Genomic DNA, 23710 nt, shown 5'->3' with positions numbered 1-23710 from the left:
TCTATTCAACGAAATAATACGAGAAAACTTCCCAGACTTGAAGAATGAGACAGAATCCCAAATCCTAGAAGCCTACAGGACGCCAAATGTGCAAAATCATAAGAGAGCCACACCTAGACACATTATAATGAAGATGCCCAACATACAGAATAAGGAGAGAATTTTAAAAGCTACAAGAGAAAGGAAGCAGATTACATTTAGGGGTAAACCAATCAGGATAACAGCTGATCTTTCAACACAGACTCTGAAAGCTAGAAGATCCTGGAATAACATATTTCAAACGTTGAAAGAAAAGGGGTTCCAACCAAGAATTGTGTATCCCGCGAAATTAAGCTTCAGGATAGAAGATGAAATTAAAACCTTCCATGATAAACAAAAGTTAAAAGAATTTGCAGCTAGAAAACCAGCTCTTCAAAACATCCTCGGCAAAATATTACAGGAAGAGGAAATGGAAAATATCAATGAAAACCAACAGCGGGAGGTAGTACAGTAAAGGTGGGGGGGAATAATCAAAGAGGAAAACAAACCATGTTTAGTAACATAAATAAACAAATATGGCTGGAAGAACAAACCATATCTCAATAATAACTCTAAATGTTAATGGCTTAAACTCACCAATTAAGAGACACAGGCTAGCAGAATGGATCACTAAACAAGACCCAACAATATGCTGCCTTCAGGAGACACATCTGATAGGAAAAGACATACATAGACTGAAGGTGAAAGGTTGGGAAAAATCATATCACTCATATGGACTTCGCAAACAAGCAGGAGTGTCCATACTCATTTCAAATAAAATAGATTTCAAGCCAAAGTTAATCAAAAGGGATGAAGAGGGACACTACATACTTCTCAAGGGAACCATACACCAACAAGACATAACAATCATAAATATATATGCCCCAAACAATGGAGCAGCTATGTTCATCAAACAAACTCTTCTCAAGTTCAAGAGTCTAATAGACCACCATACAATAATCATGGGAGACTTCAACACACCTCTCTCACCACTGGACAGATCTTCCAAACAAAAGTTGAATAAGGAAACTATAGAGCTCAATAACACAATTAAGAACCTAGACTTAATTGACATATATAGAATATACCACCCAACATCAAGCAGTTACACTTTTTTCTCAGCAGCACATGGATCCTTCTCAAAAATAGATCATATATTATGTCACAGGGCAACTATTAGACAATATAAAGGAGTAGAGATAATACCATGCATATTATCTGATCATAATGGAATGAAATTGAAAATCAACAATAAAAGAAGTAAGGAAAAATCATGCATCACTTGGAGAATGAACAATAGGTTACTGAATGATCAATGGGTTATAGAAGACATCAAGGAGGAAATTAAAAAATTCTTAGAGATAAATGAAAACACAGACACAACATATCGGAATCTATGGGACACATTGAAAGCAGTTCTAAGAGGAAAATTTATTGCTTGGAGTTCATTCCTTAAAAAAAGAAAAAACCAACAAATAAATGATCTAATACTTCAACTCAAAATCCTAGAAAAAGAAGAGCAAAACAACAGCAAAAGAAGTAGAAGACAAGAAATAATTAAAATCAGAGCTGAAATTAATGAAATCGAAACGAAAGAAACAATTGAAAAAATTGACAAAACTAAAAGTTGGTTCTTTGAAAAAATAAATAAAATCGACAGACCCTTAGCCACGCTAACAAAGAGAAGAAGAGAGAGAACTCAAATTACCAGCATACGGGATGAAAAAGGCAATATCACAACAGACACTTCAGAAATACAGAAGATTATCAGAAATTATTTTGAATCCTTATACTCCAATAAAATAGAAGATAGTGAAGGCATCGATAAATTTCTTAAGTCATATGATTTGCCCAGATTGAGCCAAGAGGATATTGACAACCTAAACAGACCAATATCAATTGAGGAAATAGAAGATACCATCAAAAGACTACCAACTAAGAAAAGCCCAGGACCGGATGGGTATACAGCAGAGTTTTTCAAAACCTTTAAAGAGGAATTAACACCAATACTTTTCAAGCTATTTAAGGAAATAGAAAAAGAGGGAGAACTTCCAAATTCATTCTATGAGGCCAACATCACCCTGATTCCTAAACCAGACAAAGACACTTCAAAGAAAGAAAACTACAGACCAATATCTCTAATGAACCTAGATGCAAAAATCCTCAATAAACTTCTGGCGAACCGGATACAAAAACATATCAAAAAAATTGTGCACCATGATCAGGTAGGATTTATCCCTGGGATGCAAGGTTGGTTCAATATACGGAAATCAATAAATGTTATTCACCACATCAACAGGCTTAAAAATAAGAACCATATGGTCATCTCGATAGATGCAGAAAAAGCATTCGACAAAGTACAGCATCCCTTTATGTTCAAAACTCTAGAAAAACTAGGGATAACAGGAACATACCTCAACATTGTAAAAGCAATCTATGCTAAGCCTCAGGCTAGCATCATTCTGAATGGAGAAAAACTGAAGGCGTTCCCTCTAAAATCTGGAACAAGACAGGGATGCCCTCTCTCACCACTTCTGTTCAACATAGTTCTCGAATCACTGGCCAGAGCAATTAGACAGACGAAAGAAATTAAAGGCATAAAAATAGGAAAAGAAGAACTCAAATTATCACTATTTGCAGATGACATGATTCTATACCTAGCAGACCCAAAAGGGTCTACAAAGAAACTATTAGAGCTAATAAATGAATTCAGCAAAGTGGCAGGCTATAAGATCAACACGCATAAATCAAAGGCATTCCTGTATATCAGCAACAAATCCTCTGAAATGGAAATGAGGACAACCACCCCATTCACAATATCCTCAAAGAAAATAAAATACTTGGGAATCAACCTAACAAAAGAGGTGAAAGACTTATACAATGAAAACTACAGAACCCTAAAGAGAGAAATAGAAGAAGATCTTAGAAGATGGAAAAATATACCCTGTTCATGGATAGGTAGAAGTAACATCATCAAAATGGCGATATTACCAAAAGTTCTCTATAGGTTTAATGCAATGCCAATCAAAATCCCAACGGCATTTCTTGTAGAAATAGAGAAAGCAATCATGAAATTCATATGGAAAAATAAAAGACCCAGAATAGCAAAAACAATTCTAAGCAGGAAATGTGAATCAGGCGGCATAGCTATACCAGACTTCAAACTATACTACAGAGCAATAGTAACAAAAACAGCATGGTACTGGTACCAAAACAGGCAGGTGGACCAATGGTACAGAATAGAGGACACAGAAACCAATCCACAAAACTACAACTATCTTATATTTGATAAAGGGGCTAAAAGCATGAAATGGAAGAAGGATAGCATCTTCAACAAATGGTGTTGGGAAAACTGGAAATCCATATGCATCAAAATGAAACTGAATCCCTTTCTCTCGCCATGCACAAAAGTTAACTCAAAGTGGATCAAGGAACTTGATATCAAATCAGAGACATGGCGTCTGATAGAAGAAAAAGTTGGCTATGATCTACATACTGTGGGGTCGGGCTCCAAATTTCTCAATAGGACACCCATAGCACAACAGTTAATAACTAGAATCAACAAATGGGACTTACTAAAACTAAAAAGTTTTTTCTCAGCAAAAGAAACAATAAGAGAGGTGAATAGGGAGCCTACGTCCTGGGAACAAATCTTTACTCCTCACACTTCAGACAGAGCCCTAATATCCAGAATATACAAAGAACTAAAAAAATTAGACAATGAGATAACGAATAACCCAATCAACAAATGGGCCAAGGACCTGAACAGAAATTTCTCAGAGGAGGACATACAATCAATCAACAAGTATATGAAAAAATGCTCACCATCTCTAGCAGTCAGAGAAATGCAAATCAAAACCACCCTAAGATACCATCTCACTCCAGTAAGATTGGCAGCCATTAGGAAGTCAAACAGCAACAAGTGCTGGCGAGGATGTGGAGAAAAGGGTACTCTTGTACATTGCTGGTGGGACTGCAAATTGGTGAGGCCAATTTGGAAAGCAGTATGGAGATTTCTTGGAAAGCTCGGAATGGAACCACCATTTGATCCAGCTATTCCACTACTCGGTCTATTCCCTAAAGACCTAAAAAGAGCACACTATAGGGACACTGCTACATCCATGTTCATAGCAGCACAATTCACAATAGCAAGACTGTGGAACCAACCTTGATGCCCTTCAATAGACGAATGGATAAAAAAAATGTGGCATTTATACACAATGGAGTATTACTCTGCATTAAGAAATGACAAAATCATAGAATTTGGAGGGAAATGGATGGCATTAGAGCAGATTATGCTAAGTGAAGCTAGCCAATCCCTTAAAAACAAATGCCAAATGTCTTCTTTGATATAAGAAGAGTTACTAAGAACAGAGTAGGGAAGAAGAGCATGAGAAGAAGATTAACATTAAACAGGGATGAGAGGTGGGAGGGAAAGGGAGAGAGAAGGGAAATTGCATGTAAATGGAAGGAGACCCTCAGGGGTATACAAAATTACATACAAGAGGAAGTGAGGGGAAAGGAGGGAAAATATAAGGGGGAGAAATGAATTACAGTAGAGGGGGTAGAGAGAGAAGAGGGGAGGGGAGGGGGGAGGGGGGATAGCGGAGGATGGGAAATGCAGCAGAATACAACAGACTCCAGAATGGCAATATGTAAATCAATGTGCAACTGATGTGATTCTGCAATCTGTATATGGGGTAAAAATGGGAGTTCATATCCCACTTGAATCAAAGTGTGAATTATGATATATCAAAAACTATGTAATGTTTTGAACAACCTACAATAAAAATTAATTAAAAAAAAAAAAAAAAAAACAAACCTTAATCTTAACTCTAACACTAACCCTAACCCATCCTTAACCCTATAACTCACCCTAAACCTAACCCTAAACCTAACCCTAACACTAAACTTCAAACTATCCCTAAACTTAAACTATTTTAACCTTAACTTATCCTAATTAATCTTATCCCTAAAAATAACACTAACCCTAACCATTCACTAACCAGAACCCTAACCCTAACACAAACTCTCATCATAACCCTCACAATAATCCCAAACTAACAACTACCCCTAAAACTAACACTAATTCTAAAGCTAACCATAACCCAAACACTAACCCTAACATATACCCTAAACCTAACACTAAATCTAACCCTAACCCAACCGTAACACTAACCCTAAAACTAAATCTATTACAAACCATAGTGCAAACCCAAACACTAACACTAATTCTAAAACTAACCATAACCCTAATCTTACATGTAACCCTATTCTAACATTAAACCTAACCCTAACACACACCCTAACCATAACCCTAACACTAACCCTAAAACAAACCTAAACCTCACACTAACCCTAACCCTAATCCTAATCCTAAGGGTAACACTTACCCAAAATCTAATCCTAAACCTAATGCAAATTTAATGTTTAACTCTAAAATGAAAACTAACACATACATTAAACCTATACCTAACACTAATCCTAACCCTGACTCTAACACAACTCTTAACACTAAACCTAACCCTAAACACAACCTTGACCGTAAACCTAACACTAAACCTAACTCTAACACTCAACCTAACCCTAACCCTAACCTAACCCTAACACTAACTTTAAGCCTACCCCTAATCTTAACACTAACACTAAATTTAACTCTAAACCTAACCATAACCCTAACACTAACCCTAACCCTAAACCTAATCCTAAACAAATGCTAATCCTAATCTTAACCTTAATACTAACCCTAACAGAAACCCTAACCCTAACACAAAACCTAAGACAAACCCTATACTTAACCCTAACAATAAATCTAATACTAACCATGAAACTAACCCTAACCATAACTCTAAAACAAACCCTAACACTAACAGTAACGCCAAACCTAATCCTAACTGTAACCTTAAAACAATTCTAACCCTAAACCTAACAAAAAACCTAAGTCCAACCTTAACACTAACACTAACACAAAACTAACTCTAACCCTAACACTAACACTGAAGTAAATCGAACACAAATCCTAACACTAACCCTAACCCTAATCCTATCACTAACCCTAAACCTAACTCTAAGCCTAAGACTAACACTAACCCTAAACCTAACCCTAAAACTAACGCTAACACCAAACATAACACTAACCCTAAACCTAAACCTAATGCTAACCCAAACACTAACCATAACACTATCAAAACCCTAACACTAACCCTAAACCTTATTCAAATCCTAACACTAATTCTAACCACAACCTTAACCCTAACACTAACCCTAACCCCAACCTAACACTAATTCTAACCACAATTCCAACCTGAACACTACCCCTAACATTAACACTAACCCAAGCTCTAAAGCAAAAACTAACCCTAACCCTAACCCTAAACATAATCCCATCTGTATCCTTAATCCTAACACTAAACCTAACCCTAACCCTAGCCATAATCTTAACCGTAAACCTAACCCAACACTAACTCTTCCTCTAACCCTAACACAAAACATAACTGTAACTTTCACCCTAACACCAACTCAAACTGTAACCCTAACACAAAACCTAACTGTAACTCTAACACTAAACCTAACACTAACTGTAACCCTAACCCTAACACTAACCCTAACTTTAAACCTAACTGTAACACTAACCTTAAACCATAACACAACCCTAACCTTAACCCTAACCCTAATGCTAAATCAAACCCTATGTCTAACCCTAACTCTAACACTAAATCTAATTTTAACCCTAACACTAACACTAACTATAACACTAACCCTATCAGTAACCCTAATTCTAACAATAACCCTAACCCTAACCCTAACACTAACACTAACCCTAACTCTACCCCTAATGGTAACACTAACACTAACTCTAACTCTAAATCTTACCGTAATCCTAACACTAAACCTAACCCTAGTTCTAACTCTAAATATAACCCTAATCCTATCTATAACCCTAACACTAGTCCTAATCCTGACCCTAACCAAAGCCTACCCCTAAACTTAATCCTAACACAAATCCTAAACATAACCCTTAAACTAAAACTAACAGTAAACCTTAACCTAACTCTAAAACTAATCCTAACCATAACACTAACCCAATCACTAAATATAATTCTAACCCTGTTACTAACCCTAACCATAACCCTAACCCTAACCCTAATCATAACACTAACCCTAACCCTAAAACTAACTCTAAATTTATCCCTAATCTTAACATTATAATTAAACCTAATACTAATCCTAACACAAACACTAACACAAACCTAACCCTAACTGTAACCCTAAACCTAACACTCACCCTAACCCTAACACTAACATTAAGAGTAACCGTAACACTAACCCTAACACTAATGATATTACCTTAAACCTAACACTAACCCTAAACGTAACCATAACCCTAACTAAAACTAACCCTAACCCTAAACCTAAAGTTATTCTAACAGTAATCTTAATACTTAACCTAATTCTAATACTAACCCTAATACAAAATTTAACACTAACAATAATCCCTACTCTATCTTAATCTTAATTGTAACACTAACCCACAAAATAACCCTAACCCTTATCTTAACTAAAACCCTAAACCTAACCCTAAAACAAACACTAAACTTAACACTAACCCTAACACTTACCTTAACACTAACTTTAACGTAAACCTAACCCTATCACTAATCTTAACCCTACCCTGAACACTAATCATAACACTAAACCTAAACCTAACCCTAACCCTAACACTAACTCTAAACCTATCCCTAACTCTAACAGTATAATAAAACCTTACCATAACACTAACACAAACACTAACACTAAAGCTAATCCTAAACCTATCCCTCACCAAAAACCGAGCCCTAACCCCAAAACTCATTGTAAACCCTAACTCTAACACGGACACTAATCCTAACCCTAAAACTAATGCAAACCCTAATCTTAAACCTTAACGTAACCATATCATACAATATAAACTTAACCCTAACCCTAAACCTAAAACTAAAACTAACCCTAATGCTAACCCTAACCCTAATACTAACACTAATCATAACACTAACTCTAACCCTAACCCTAACACTAAAAATAAACCTAAATCCAAACCTAATCCTATCACTAATTGCAACCCTAACCATAACCCCAAACCTAACATTAACCCTAACCCTAATACTATCTCTAACTCTAACACTAACTTTACCACTAACCCTAATATTAACTCTAACTCTAAAACTAATCATAATCCTAACACTAAACTTAACCCTAATTCTAAACCTAAATATAACCAAGATCTTATTCGTAACCATAACACTAACCATAACCCTATCCCTAAAACAAACCCTAACCCTAAACTTAAACCTAACACAAACCCTAACCCAAACCCTAAAACTAACCCTTAGGGTTACACTAACCCTAACACAAAATTTAACACTAAATTTTACCCTAACCCTAACCTAATCCTAATTGGAACCCTAAACCTAACAATAAATCTAACCCTAAACCTAATTCTAACTCTAACCCTAACAACCTAACATTAACCTTAACCTAATCCTAACCCTATCACTAACCGTAATCCTAACCCTAACTCAAAACATAACACTAACCCTAAACCTAACTGTAAACGTAACACTAAATCTAAACATTTACCTAACCCTAAAACTAAAATCAATCTTAACCCCAACCTTAAAACAATCACTAACACTAAACATAACCCTGACAATAGTCCTCATCCTAAACCTAAACTTAACCCTAACACTCACCCTAACACTAACATTAACATGAAACCTAATTCTAACCTTAACACTAACCCTTAACCTAATCCTAAACCTTAAATTAACTATAACACTAACATTAAACTTAACCCTAACTCAAAAAGTAAAACTAAATCTAACCCTAACGATAAACCTATCATTAACCCTAACCCTAAACTTAACAAAAAATTTAACAAAAACCCTAACCCTAACATAATCCTAACCATAACCCTGAAACTAACACTAAACCTAATTCCAATTCTAACTCAAATTCTAAACCTAACTCTAAAACTAATCTAACCCTAAGGCTAACCCTAACCCTTAACCTAATATTAAACTTAACCATAACCCTAACCATAACCTTAACCCTATCCCTAACATTATTATTAATACCTATTCTTAAACTTAACTTGATCCCTAAACCTAACCCTTACAGTAACAGTAACACTTAGACTAATTCTAAACTTAACCCTAACTCCAGTACTTACACTAATCCTAGCATTAACCCTAACCCTAGCACATTCACTGATTCTAACCCTAAATCGAAGATGAACCTAACCCAAAGCCTAACAATAACACTAACCGTAACCCTAGACCTAACCATAAGTCTAACCCTAAATGTAACGCTAACACTAACCTTAAACCTAACTGTTACATTAAACCTAATCCTAACGTTAAGACTAACCCTAACACTAACCCTACCACAAACCTTAACACTAACACTACTCCTAACACTAACACTAAACCTAACCCTAAACTTAACCCAAACTCTAACCCTAACACCAACCCTAAAGCTAACCCTATCCCAATACTTAACACTAAAGCTAAACCTAAGCCTCACCCTATCCTTAAACCTTAGCCTAAACTGAACAGTATACATAACCCTAACACATAATCATAACACTAATCCTAACACAATACCTAACTCTAACACTATCACTAAACCTAACCTTAACTCTAACACCAACCCTAACCCTAACCCAAACCCTAACCCTAATACTAAACCTAACCCTAAACCAAGTTCTAACCATAAATGTAACGCTAACCCTAAACCTAACACTTACCCTAAACATAAACCTAAACCTAAAGCAATACCTAACACTAACACTAAACCTAACTGTAAACCTAACCCTAAACCTAACCCTAAATTTAAACCAAATCCTTTCCATAATTGTAACTCTAACCTTAACCATACCACCAACACAAAACCTATACTTAAACTTAACCCTAACACAAAAACTAACCATAACACTAACACTAACAGTTACACTAACCCTAATCCTAAATCGAACAATAACTCTAAAACTAACCCTAACACTAACCCTAACCCTAACACTAACCCCAAATATAACCCTAGCCCTAATCCTTACCTTGACACTAACACTAACCCTAACTCTTACCTTAACACAAACCCTAAATCTAACCCTCATATTAATATAACACTAATCCTACATCTAACCCAAACCTTAACCCTAACCCAAACATTAATCCTAACACTAACCCTAACACTAACCCAATTACTAACCCTAATACGATCACTAAACCTAACCCTAACCATAATCCTAACCTTAACCATAACCCTAACATTAACCCTAACCCTAATCCTAACACAAACCCTAACCCTAAATGTAACACTAACACTAACCCAAAAGTAACCCTAACCTAACATTAAACTTAAAGCTAACATTAAACCTACTCCTCATCCTAACTTTAACCTAACCCTAACACTAACCCTAATGCTACACAAACACTAATACTTACTCTAAAACTAACCCTAAACCTAATCCAAACCCTAACCCTAATCCTAACACTAAACCTAAACCTAACTTTAATTCTAACCATAACCCTTACCCTAATCCTAAACCCAATGTGAACACTAAACCGAACCCTAAACCTAAACGTAAAACTAACTCTAACACTAACCCTAAACCTAATTCTATAATTAACACTAACCCTAACCTAAACCTAATTCAAACACCAACCTTTATGAAACCATAAACCTAACACTGACCCTAACCCTAACAGTAACATTAAACATAATACTAAAACAAAACCTAACATTAACCCTAAAAAAAAAAAAAAACATAATCCTAACACTAATTCTACCACTAAACCTACCCCTAAGTTCAACCCGAATCCTATCTGTAATTCTACCCCTAACACTAATCACAACCCTAACACAAAACCTAATCCTAACTGTAACCCTAAAACAAACCTTAACCCTAAAACTAACACTAACACTAACCCTAAACCTAACTCTAACAATAACTCTAAAACAAACCTAAAACTAAACCTAACACTAAATCTAACACTAACCATAAAACTAACCTTAACTGTAACTCTAACCGTAATCCTAACCGTAACCTTAAACATATCACAAACCCTAACCCTAACACTACCCCCAAAACTAAACCTAACCTGAACCCTAAAACTAACCTTAAACCTTACCCTAACCCTAACCCTAACCTGAAGACTAAACCTAATCCAAAACCTATACCTAAAACTAACTCTAACACTAACCCTAACCTAATCCCAATACTAACACTAACCCTAACACTAACTATAATTCTAACACTACCCCTAACACAAATTGTAATGCTAAATCCAACCCGTAATCTAACCTTACTCCTAACCCTAACACAAAGCCTACCCCTAACCCTAACACTGTACCTTAACTAACCCTAACCTTAAATCTAAGCATAATTATAAAACTAACCCTAACCCTAAACCTAAACCTAAAACTAAGTCTAACCCTAACCCTAACTCTAACCATAACCTTAACGATAACACCAACCCTAAACCAAACCCTAAACCTAACCATAACCGTAAACCTAACCCTAAATTTTACCATACTCTAACACTAACCAAGACACCAATCGCAACCATAACACTAAACATAAAACTAATGCTATGCTAACACTAACACTAACCCTAAACCTAACCCTAACTATAAACTATCCCTAACTCTAACACTAAATCTAAAAACACCCCTAATTTTATTTGTAACCCTAACTCTAATCCTATCACTAAGTTTAACACAAACCCTACCCTAACTCTAACACTAAACCTAACAATAACCCTAACCCTAAACCTAACCCTAACTCTAAAATTAACTTTAACCCTAACACTAACCCTAATGCTAACTTTTACACTAACCCAAACCCTAACTCAAAACATAACACTATCTCTAACTCTAACCCTAATTCTAACACTAACCCTAAACCAATACCTAACCTCAACACTATCCCTAAACTAACCCTAAAACTAACCCTAACAGTAACCCTAATAAGAAACCTCACCCTAAGTCTAACACTAAACCTTATCCTAATATTAACCATAACTTTCTCACTAATTCTAAACCTAACACTTACCCTAACCCTAAACCTAACACTAACCAAGTCCCTAAACCTAAACTTAACACTAACCCTAACTCTAACCCTAAACCTAAAACTAAAACTAATTCTAAGAGTAAACCTAAACCTAACACTTACCCTAACCCTAAACCTAAAACTTACCTTAACTCTAATCTTAACACTAACCATAAACCCAAACCTAACCCTATGACTAATAATAACCCTAAACCGAAACCTAACCCTACCCCTAACCCTAAGCCTCTCCCTAACACTAATATTACCCCTAAATCTAACACTAAACATAACATAATCCTAACCCTAACCCTTACCCTAACCCTTACCCTAACAATAACACTAAGACTAACTCTAAACCTAACCCTAACCCTACCTGTAACACTAACCATAATCCTATTTTAACCCTAATTCTAACCCTAATCCTATCGATAACCCTAACCATAAACATAACCCTAACACTAACACTAACCCAAACCTTCACTCTAACCCTAACCCTAACCCAAATCATAACCCTAACACTAGCCCTAACACAATCCAAAAACTTATCACTATCCTTAACACTATCCCTAACTGTAACCCTAACACCAGCCCTAACCCTAAACCTAAACCACACCCTAACACAAAACCTTAGCCTATTTATAACATTAACCCAAACCCTAACACTAAAACTAACGTAAACCCAAACAGAATTCTAACAGTAACACTAACTCTAAACCTAAGCCTAATTCTAACCCTAGTCCTAACCCTAACAGATACCCTAATGCAAACCCTAACACTAACACTAAACATAAGCTATACCGAATCATATCCATAACCCTAACCCTAACATTATCCCTAACCCTAAAGCTAACACAAACCCAAATCCTAACACTAAAACTAACTCTAACCCTAATCCTAACTCTACCAGTAACCCTAACACTAACCCTAACCCTTATCCTAAACCTAACTGTAACCCTAAGCCTGAAATTAACCCTACACTAACACAAAACCTAACACTAACACAAACACTAACCCTTACATTACACCCAAACCTAACATTAACACTAATGCTAACCCTAACCCTAACACTAACACTAAAACTAACACTAACCCTAACTGTGAACCTTACTGTAAACCTAACTCTAAGTTGATCAATATCATTACACTATCCGTAGCCTTAACTCTAACCCTAACCATAACACTAACCCTAACCCTAACAGTCAACCTAATACTAACCCTAAACCTAACCCTAAATCTAATTCTAAAACTAAGCCAAACCCGAATTCTAACCCTATGGCTATACCTAACCCTAACACTAACCATAATTCTAATTCTAACCCTAAAACTGACCCTAACACTAACCCTAACTGTAATCCTAAACCAAAACTTAACACTAAACATAACCCTAATCCTAATCCTAACACTAATCCTAAACCTATCCCTAAACCTAACACTATCCCTACTATTAATGCTTAACCTATCACTAACTCTAACACTAATCTTAAACCTAAACCTAATCCTATCACTAATTTTAACACTAATTTTAATCCTAACCCTGCCACAAACCCTAACCTTAACACCAACCATAACCTAACTCTAACCCTAATCCTAACCTAACCCAAACCTTACCCTAACCTTAACCAGCACCCTAAAACTAACCTTAACTCTAACCCTAAACATAACTCTTACTCTAACCCTAACCCTAACTCTAAATCTAACTGTAACAGAAACCTTAACCCTAACCCTAAACCAAACCTTACCCCAAGCCTAACCCTAATACAATACTAACCATAACCTTAAGCCTAAAACTAACAAAACTTTAACCCTAACACAAATCATAACCCTAACCATAACACTAACTCTAACCATTATCCTAACCTTAACCCTCACACTAATCATAAACCTAACCCTAACACTATCTCTAACCATAACTCTAACCCTAAAGTTCACCTTACTGAAAGCATATCCATAACCCTAACACTAACTATAATCCTAATAATAACACTAACCTAACCCTAACCTAACACTAAATCTAATCCTAACACAAACCCTAACCCTATAACTAACACTAACTTTAACCCCACCCTAACCCTATCACTAACACTAAACCTAAACTTAAAATTAAATGTAACACTAACCCTATCCCTAACCTTAATGCAAACAGTAACAAAACCCCTAAACTTAACCCTAACCCTAAAACTAACCATAACTCTAATCAAATTGTTAACCTAACACTAACCTTAACCCTAACTCTAACAATAAATCTAACCCTAATCCTATCAGTGACACAAACCATAACCCTAAAACTAAACCTAACACAAACTGTAACCCTAAACCTATTCCTAACACAAACCCTAATCCTGACCTATCACTAAGCCTAACATGAACCCTAACCCTAAAACTTATTCTAACACTAAACGTAACCCTATACTAAACTCTGACACTAACGTTAAAACTATTCCTAACGATAACACTATTTCTAACCTTAAACATAACCATAACTGTAACTTGTATCTAACAGTAACAGTAACCCTACCATAAGCCTAAACCTAACAATAACCCTAATATTAATACCAATGCTAAACATAACGCAAACCCTAACACTAACCCTAAACATAACCCTAATCCTAAACATAAGCCCAAATATAACACTAACCCTTATACTAAAGCTAACAATAACTCTAACCCTAAATCTAACACTAACCCTAACCATAACTTTAAAACTAACCCTATCCCTAAAACTAACCTTAATTTTAACTTTTAACCTATCCCTATACCTAACACTTTCCCTAACCCTAAACTTAACAGTAAACCAAACACTAACACTAACCCTTACCCTAAAACTAATCATAACCATAAATCTAACATAAACACAAACCCTGACCATCCCTAACCCTATCAGTAACCCGAAACATAACCTTTACCTAAAACTAACACTAACCCTTATCCTAAATCTAACCCTAATTCTAACACTAAAGCAAACCAGAACCCTAACCATAACACTAACCCTAACGCAAACCCAAACACTAACCCAAACACTAGTTGGGCTTATGTTTAGAATTAACCCTAACCCTAACCATAACCATAACCCTAACCCTAGCACAAAACCTAACCCTAATCCTAACACTAAACCAAACATTAATCCTAATTCTTATACTAAACCTAACCTAACACTATCCCTAACTTTAATAATAACTCTAACCCTAACCCTACTCTAACACTAAACCTAATGCAAACATTAACACTAACACTAACACTAAACCTAACCCTAAATCTAACCCTAACACTAACACAAACACTAACTCTAACCCTAACCCTAAAACTAAACCTAACCCTAAATTTTATCCTATCCCTAACCCTATCCCAAACACTAACCTTAATTCTAACACTTAACCTAACACTAACGTAAAAACTAAACCTAATATTAAACATAAACCTAACCCTAAACCTAACCATAACACTAAATCTAACTCTAACCCTAACCCTAACCATTACACTACCACTAAACCTAAACTTAACCCTCACACTAAACTTAACCCTAATACTAATCTTAACTGTAATCTTAACCCTAAACCTAAACTTAGTATTAACCTAACACATTCCCAAAGCCTAACCATAACCCTAACACTACAAATAAGAGTAAACTAAACACTAAAACAAAGTCTAAAACTCACCCTAAACCTAACACTAATCCGTACCCTAACCCTAACCCAAACCCTATCTCTATCCCTAATACTATCTCTAAACCTAACCCTAACAGTAAAACTAATCCTAACCCTAACCCTAATTCTAACAATAACTCTAACCCTAACCCTAAACTACATCCTAAATCTAACCCTAAACCAAATACTAAGCCTAAATTTAAATCTAGCACTAACACTAACTTTAACCCTAACCCTAATTCTAACCCTGACACTATCCATTACCCTTACCATAACACTAAACCTAACACTAACACAAACCCTAACTCTAATCGTAATCCTAAACCAAACCCTAACTCTAAACCTAACCCTAAATCTAACAAAAACCATAATCCTAAACCTAACCCTAACCATAACAAAACCTTATTCCTAACCCTAACCCTAATCCAAGCCTTCCCCTAACCCTAAAACTAACACTAAATCTAACCCTAACCCTAAAACAAACCTTAACCCTAAACCTATTTCTAACAATAACTTAAACCTAACCCTAAACTTCACCCCAAATCTAACACTAAACCTAACACTAAACCTAACCATAAACCTAACACTAACCCTAACTCTAACCCTAATACTAACCCTAACACTATCACTAACCCTAACCTTAACCTTAACCATAACACTAAAATTAAACCTAATTCCAACCCTAACCTAACACTAACCCTAACAATAACCCTAAACCTAACATAACCATAACCCTAAACTTAATCCAAACCATAACCCTAAGACTAACCTAACATTAACACTAAACCTAACACTAACCCTAACCCAAACACTAATCCTAAACCTAAACCTAAGCCTAACTATAACACCAAACCTAACCCTTTCCCTAACCGTAAACCTAAAACTAAACCTAACCCTAAAAATAATACTAACACGAAAACTAACCCTAATCCTAACCGTAACCCTAACAAAATCTCTACAATGAAGCCTAACCCTAACAATCAACCTAACCCTAACCCTAACCCTAGCACTAACCCTAAGCTTAATCTTAACCCTAAAAGTAAACATAACCCAAACGCTAACCCTAACCGTAACCCTAAACCTAACCCGACCCATAAACCTAACCCTTTCACTGACCCTAACCCTAACCCTAACCATAATACTAACTCTAATGCTAAACCCAACCCTAACATTAAACCTAACCCTAAACCTATCCATACATTAACACTATCCCTAACAATAACCCTAACCCTAACACAAACCCTAAAACTAATCCTTTCTCTAAACCTAACCCTGATCCAAAACCTAACCCTAAACCTAACAGTAACCCTAACACTAACAGTAACTCTAACCCTAACACTAAACCAAACACCAACCCTAACACTTACCCAAATTGTAACCCTAATCCTAAACCTAACCCTAAACCTAACTCTAACACAAAAATTAACCCTAACCTTAACCCTAACACTAACCCTAAATTTACCCCTAACACTAACTCTAATTCTAAATCTAAACCTAATACTTACAATAACCCTAACTATAACCCTTAACCTAACCCTAACCTGAATGCTAGTACTAACCCTAAATGTCATGCTAACCCTTACCCCAACATTAACAGTAACCCTTAGCTTAACTCTAACCCTAACCCCAATAGTAACAGTAATTCTAAGCCTAACTCTAACACTAACTCAAACACTAACCCTAACCCTAAACCTAAACATACACTTAACACTAACCCTAAACCAAACCATAACATGAAACCTAATTCTAACCCTAACTGTAACCCTAACACAAATCCTAAACCTAAACCTAATCCTAACACTAATCCTAACCTTAATCCTCAACGTTACACTAACCGTAACATAAAATCTGAACTTAATCCTAATCCTAACATAAAATCTGAACTTAATCCTAATTCTATCACAAAACCTACAACTAACACTCAACTAAAGCCTAACCTTAACCATAATCTTAATCCTAACCCTAAATTTAACATTAAATCTAACACAAACCCTAACCCAAACCATAACCCTAACCCTAACCTAATTCTAATGCTAACACTTACATAAACCTAACCCTAATCCTAAACCTAACAATAGCCTTAACATTAACACTAACCCTAACACTAATACAAACTCTAATCATTTTAGTAAGCCGACACCTCACCAAAACCGAGATCCTAACCCTAACACTAACTCTAAACCTAAGCCTAACCTTAACACTAACACTATTCCTAACCCTAACCCTAAAACTAACACTAACTCTAACTAAACCTAACTAAACCTAACACAAACCATAACCCAAACCATAACCCTGACCCTAATCTAAACCTAACCCTAACACAAACACTAACCCTAAACCTAACCCTAAACATAACACTAACTCTAAACGTAAACATAACCCTAACTCTAAACGTAATCATAACCCTAGCAGTTACCATAAACATAACACTAAACCTAACCCTAATCCTAACACTAACTCTAATTGTAACCCTAAACCTAACACTTACCTAACCTTAACCATAATCCGAATCTTAAACCTAACCTTAACCTTAATCATAACACTAACACTAAACCTAACCCTAACCATTCCACCAAGCCTGACCCTAACTCAAAACCTAACCATAAACCTAACACTAACCCTAAACCCAATCCTAACTTTAACACTAACACTAATCCTAACCCTAACCTTAACCCTAACATTAACACTAAATCTCACTCTAACCCTAACCCTAACACTAACACTAACACTAAATCTAACTAACACAAACCCTAACCCTAAATCTAACTCTTACCCTAACACAAACCCTAACCCAAATCTTAATCCTGACCGTAATCTAACCCTAACCATTATCCTTGCTTAACTCTAACCCTAACCCTAAAACAAACACTAATCATAACCCTAAACCAAATCCTAACACTTACCCTAAACCTAACCCTAACCTTCACACTAACCCTAATGTTAACCTAATGCTAACTCTAACCCTAACCGTAACCTTAACCCTCACACAAATCTTAATCCTAATGCTGACCCTAACCATAACACTAACCCTAAAAGTAACCCTAACCTTACCCTAACCCTAATCCTAAACCTAACCTAAAACTAACCCTAACACTAACTATAACCCTAAACCCAAACCTAAAAATAACCCCAACCCTAAACCTAACCCTCACCCTAACCCTAACCCTCACCTTAAACCTAAGACTAACCCGTGCCCTAACCCTAACAGTAAACCTAAAGCTAACTATAACCCTAACCCAGACACTAAAAGTAAGCCTAATTTTAACCCTAACCCTAACACTAACCCTATGCCTAACCCTAAACCTAAACCTAACACTAAACATAAACCTAACCCTAACCCTAACATGAAACGTAACACTCACACTAGCCATAACCTAACCATAAACCTATCCTTAACAATAAACCTAACATAATCCTATCTCTAATCCTAACTTGAACCCTAACACTAACCATAACTGTAAACCTAACCATAAAACTAACCATAACCCTAACACAAAACCTAACCCTAAACATAACCCTAAGACTGATCCTAACCCTATTCGTAAACCTAACAACAACCCTAACCGAAACCAAAATCCTAAATTTTACCTAACCTTAACTCTAATGCTTACCTAACCAAACCCAAATCCTAACACTACCACTAACCCTAACACTAACCCTAACCATAAACCTAATAACAACCATAAACTTCACCATAAAACTAAGCCTAACCCTCATCCAAAACATAACCCCAATCCAAACACTAACCCTAAATCTAACCCTATCCATAACATTAATAAAATTCCTAACGGTAACTCTAACCCTAACCCTAACACTAAACCTAACCCTAACTATAATGCTACCCTAAACCTATCCCTAATCCTAACCCTAATAATAGCACAAAACCTAAATCTAAACCTAATCCTCACCATAACGCTAACTCTAAACCTAACACTAACCCTAACCCTAAAACTAACACGAACCTGAAAACCCATTATAACCCTAAACCAAACACTAATACTAACCCTTACCCTAACCCTAATCCTAACCCAAACCCGAAACCTAAACATAACAGTAAACATAAACCTGAACTTAAAATGAAACCTAAGCCTAACCCTAACCCCAACCTTACAAAAATGTAACTCTAACCCTAACACTAAACCTAACCCTAACAATAACAATATCTTTAACACTAACCCTAACCCTAACCTAACCTAACCTAATCTTATACCCAACCACAACCCTAATCTTAAAAGTATCTGTAACTGTATACATAACCCTATCAGTAACCCTAACACGAAACCTAACCCTAACATTAACACTAACCGTAACCCTAATCCTAACACTAACCCTAACCCCAACTTTACGCTAACACTAATTCTAACCATAATCCTAAGGCTAAACATAAACATTAACCTAAACCTAGCCCTAACCCTAAACTTAACTTTAACCCTAACCCTAAATCTAACCCTAACCCTAATCAACACAAACCTCAAACCTAACCATAACTCGAACCTTAACCTAACCCTAACCCTAACCCTAACCATAACCTAACACTAACCCTAACCCTAAACCTAACCCTATCACTAATTCTAACCCTAATCCTAACCCTACCCTAAACATAACCTTAAACATAACACTAACCCTAACCCTAACCCAAACCATATCATGAACATTAAGCCTTATCCTAACCCTAACACTAACACTAAACTTAACCATAACACGAATTTTAAAACTAACCCCAAAACTAACCCTAACACTAACCCTAATTTTAACCTCAATGCTAACCCAATCATTAATCCTAAAGTTAACACTAAATATAACACTAACACTTATCCTAATTCTAACGGAATTCTAATTCTAAACCTAAGCCTAACCATAACACTAACCCTAACAAAAACACTAACTCTAATGCTAAACCTATCCCTAACCCTAACACTAAAACTAATCTAACCCTTACCCTAAACCTAAACCTAACACTAGACCTAACCATAACCCTAATACGAATGCTAACCCTAACCATAACCCTAACACTAACCATAAACCTCATCCTAAAGCTATCCTAACCTAGCCGTAACCTTAATATTAACCATAAACCTAACTCTAACCTTATCCAAAATACTAATATTAACCATACACTTAACCCTAACCATAACACTAATTGTAATCCTAACCATAACCCTACCCTAACCCTAACAATAACATGAACCCTATCTCTAACCCTAATCATTAAACAAACCCTAACCTAACCCTAAATCTAACACTAAATCTAACCTTAACCCTAAACTGAACACTAAAACTATCCCTAACACTAAACCTAACACTAGATCTAACCCTAACTCTAACTCTAACCATAACAGGAACCCTAACACTAGCCTTAACCTAAACTTAACACAAACCCAAAACCAAACTATAACCCTAATTCTAACCTAATCCAAACCCTAAGCCTTGCCTAAACGTAACGCTAACCCAAACCCTAACACTAACCCTAACACTATCACAACCCTAACCCTAACATTATCCCAACAGTCAATTCTAACCCTATATCTACACCTAAAACTAAACCTAAACCTAACAAGTACTCTAACACTAAAACTAACACTAAACCTAAACTTAACACTAACCCTAAACCTAACGCTAATCCTATATCTAACCCTAACACTAAATCTAAAACTAATGCTAATCCTAAACCTAAACTTAACCCTAATCCTAACCGTAACTTTAACCCTAACCATAATTCTCAACTCAAAACTTAACCCTAACCCTAAACCTAAACCTAACACTAATACTAACCCAAATTCCAAACCTAACCCTAACTCTAACTGGAACCCAAACTCTATACCTAATATGAAACCTAAGCCTAACCCCAAACCAAACACAAACCATAAACCTAACCATAACTTTAACCCTAACACACACCCTACTTCTAACTTTAACCTAACACTAACCCTAAACCTCCCCCTCTCCCTAACTCTAACCCTAACCCTAACACTAACCTGAACAGTAACCCTAACTCTAACACTAATCCTAAACCTAACACTAACCCTAAACCTCACCCTAACCTAACCATAACCCTAACACAAACCCTAAATCTAACCCTAAACCTAAATCTAACCCTAACCCCAACACTAATTCTAAACCTAACCCTAACCATAACCACCACACTAATCCTAAACCCAACCATAACGCTAAACCAAATCCTTACAATAACCCTTAAATAAACTCTAACACAAACCCTAACCATAACCCTAACCATAACATAACTCATAACCTAACCCTAACCCTAACCCTAAAACTAACACTAAACCTAAGCCTAACCCTAACACTAACCATAAACCTAACCCTCACACAAACTCTAACATAACCCTAAACCTAACACTAACATTAAACCTAAACCAAACCCTAACACTAACACTAATACTCACATTAAACCTATCCCTAAACCTAACACTAAACCTAAACCTAAACCTAACCCTAACCCTAGTAATAAACCTAACCCTAACCATAATGCTAACCCTAACCCTAACACTAACCCAAACACTATCCCTAAAACAAACCCTAACTGTAAACCTAACCCTAACCCTAACACTAATGCTAACCCTAAACCTAATGTAACCCGAACTCAAACCCTAAACCTTACCCTAACTCTAAACCTAACATTAATGTTAACCCTAACTGTAACCCTAACCTTAACAATAACCCTAAACCTAATTATAAGACTAATTTTGAAACTAATCTTAACCCTAAACCTAAACCCCAATATAACACTAATCGTAACTGTAACCCTAACCCTAACCCTAAAACTAACTTTCATGGTAAACCTAAACTGACAACTATCCCTAACCCTAACCCTAAACCTAACCCTAATTCTTATTCAATACTAAACTTAAACTTTACATAAATATAATCTTATCTCTAAACCTAACAATAACAGAAACCCTAAACCTAAACCTAACCCAAACGCTAATTCTAACCGTAAACCTAACTTTCACCCTAAACTTAACACTTACACTAACACAAACCCTTACACTAAACAGAAACCTAACTATAAACGCAACCCAACTGAAATGCTAAATCTAACCCTAACCCTAACCCTAACACTAACCCTAACCGACCCCGAACTCTAAAACTAAACCTAACCCTAACCCTACACTTTATTTTAACCCTGTTACTAACCATAACCTAAACCATAAACCTAAATTTACCCCTAAAATAAACCCTAACCATACACTTACCCTAACACAAACCATTACTCTAACCCTAACACTAACACTAACACTAACCATAACCTTAATCCTAACCCTAACTCTAAAACTAACGCTAAACATATCCTGAACCCAAACTCTAACTCTAATTCTAACTCCATAACTGACACTAACAAGATCCCTAACTGTAATCCTAAAACTAACCCTAAACTTAAGCTTAACCCTATATGTAACATTAACCCTACCCTAATCTTAACCCAAAAAGTAACACTAACCTATCCTGAAACTTAACCCTATCCCTAAATCGAACACTTACCCTAACCCTAACATTAACACTAAACCCAACCCTAAACCTAACCCTAAAACTAACACTTACCCTAACCATAACACTAACCTTAAACCTAACCCTAACTCTAACATTAATCTTAAAAAAACCCTAACCCTAACACTAACACTAACCCTAAACCTAAACCTAAACCTAACCCTAACCCTAACCCTAACAAAAACTCTTACCCATACCATAACCCTAACCCTAACCTATCCCTAACCCTAACACTCACATAACTCTTACCCCAACCCGAACCCCATCCCTAACACTAATTCAAACTGAAATCTTAACACTAACCCTTACCCCAACCCTAATCTTATATTAACCCTAACCCTAATCCTAGACATAACACTAACCTTAATCCTAACTATCCCTGATCCTAACACAAACTCTAACCCTAAAACTAACACTAACCTTAATCATAACCATAATCCTAAAATTAACCCTAAGC

This window comes from Callospermophilus lateralis, chromosome 2 (genome assembly GCF_048772815.1).
Source record: "Callospermophilus lateralis isolate mCalLat2 chromosome 2, mCalLat2.hap1, whole genome shotgun sequence".
NCBI classification, from domain to species: Eukaryota; Metazoa; Chordata; class Mammalia; order Rodentia; family Sciuridae; genus Callospermophilus; species Callospermophilus lateralis.
The sequence above is the reverse complement of the archived record's forward strand: the minus strand, read 5'-3'. Positions refer to the sequence as shown.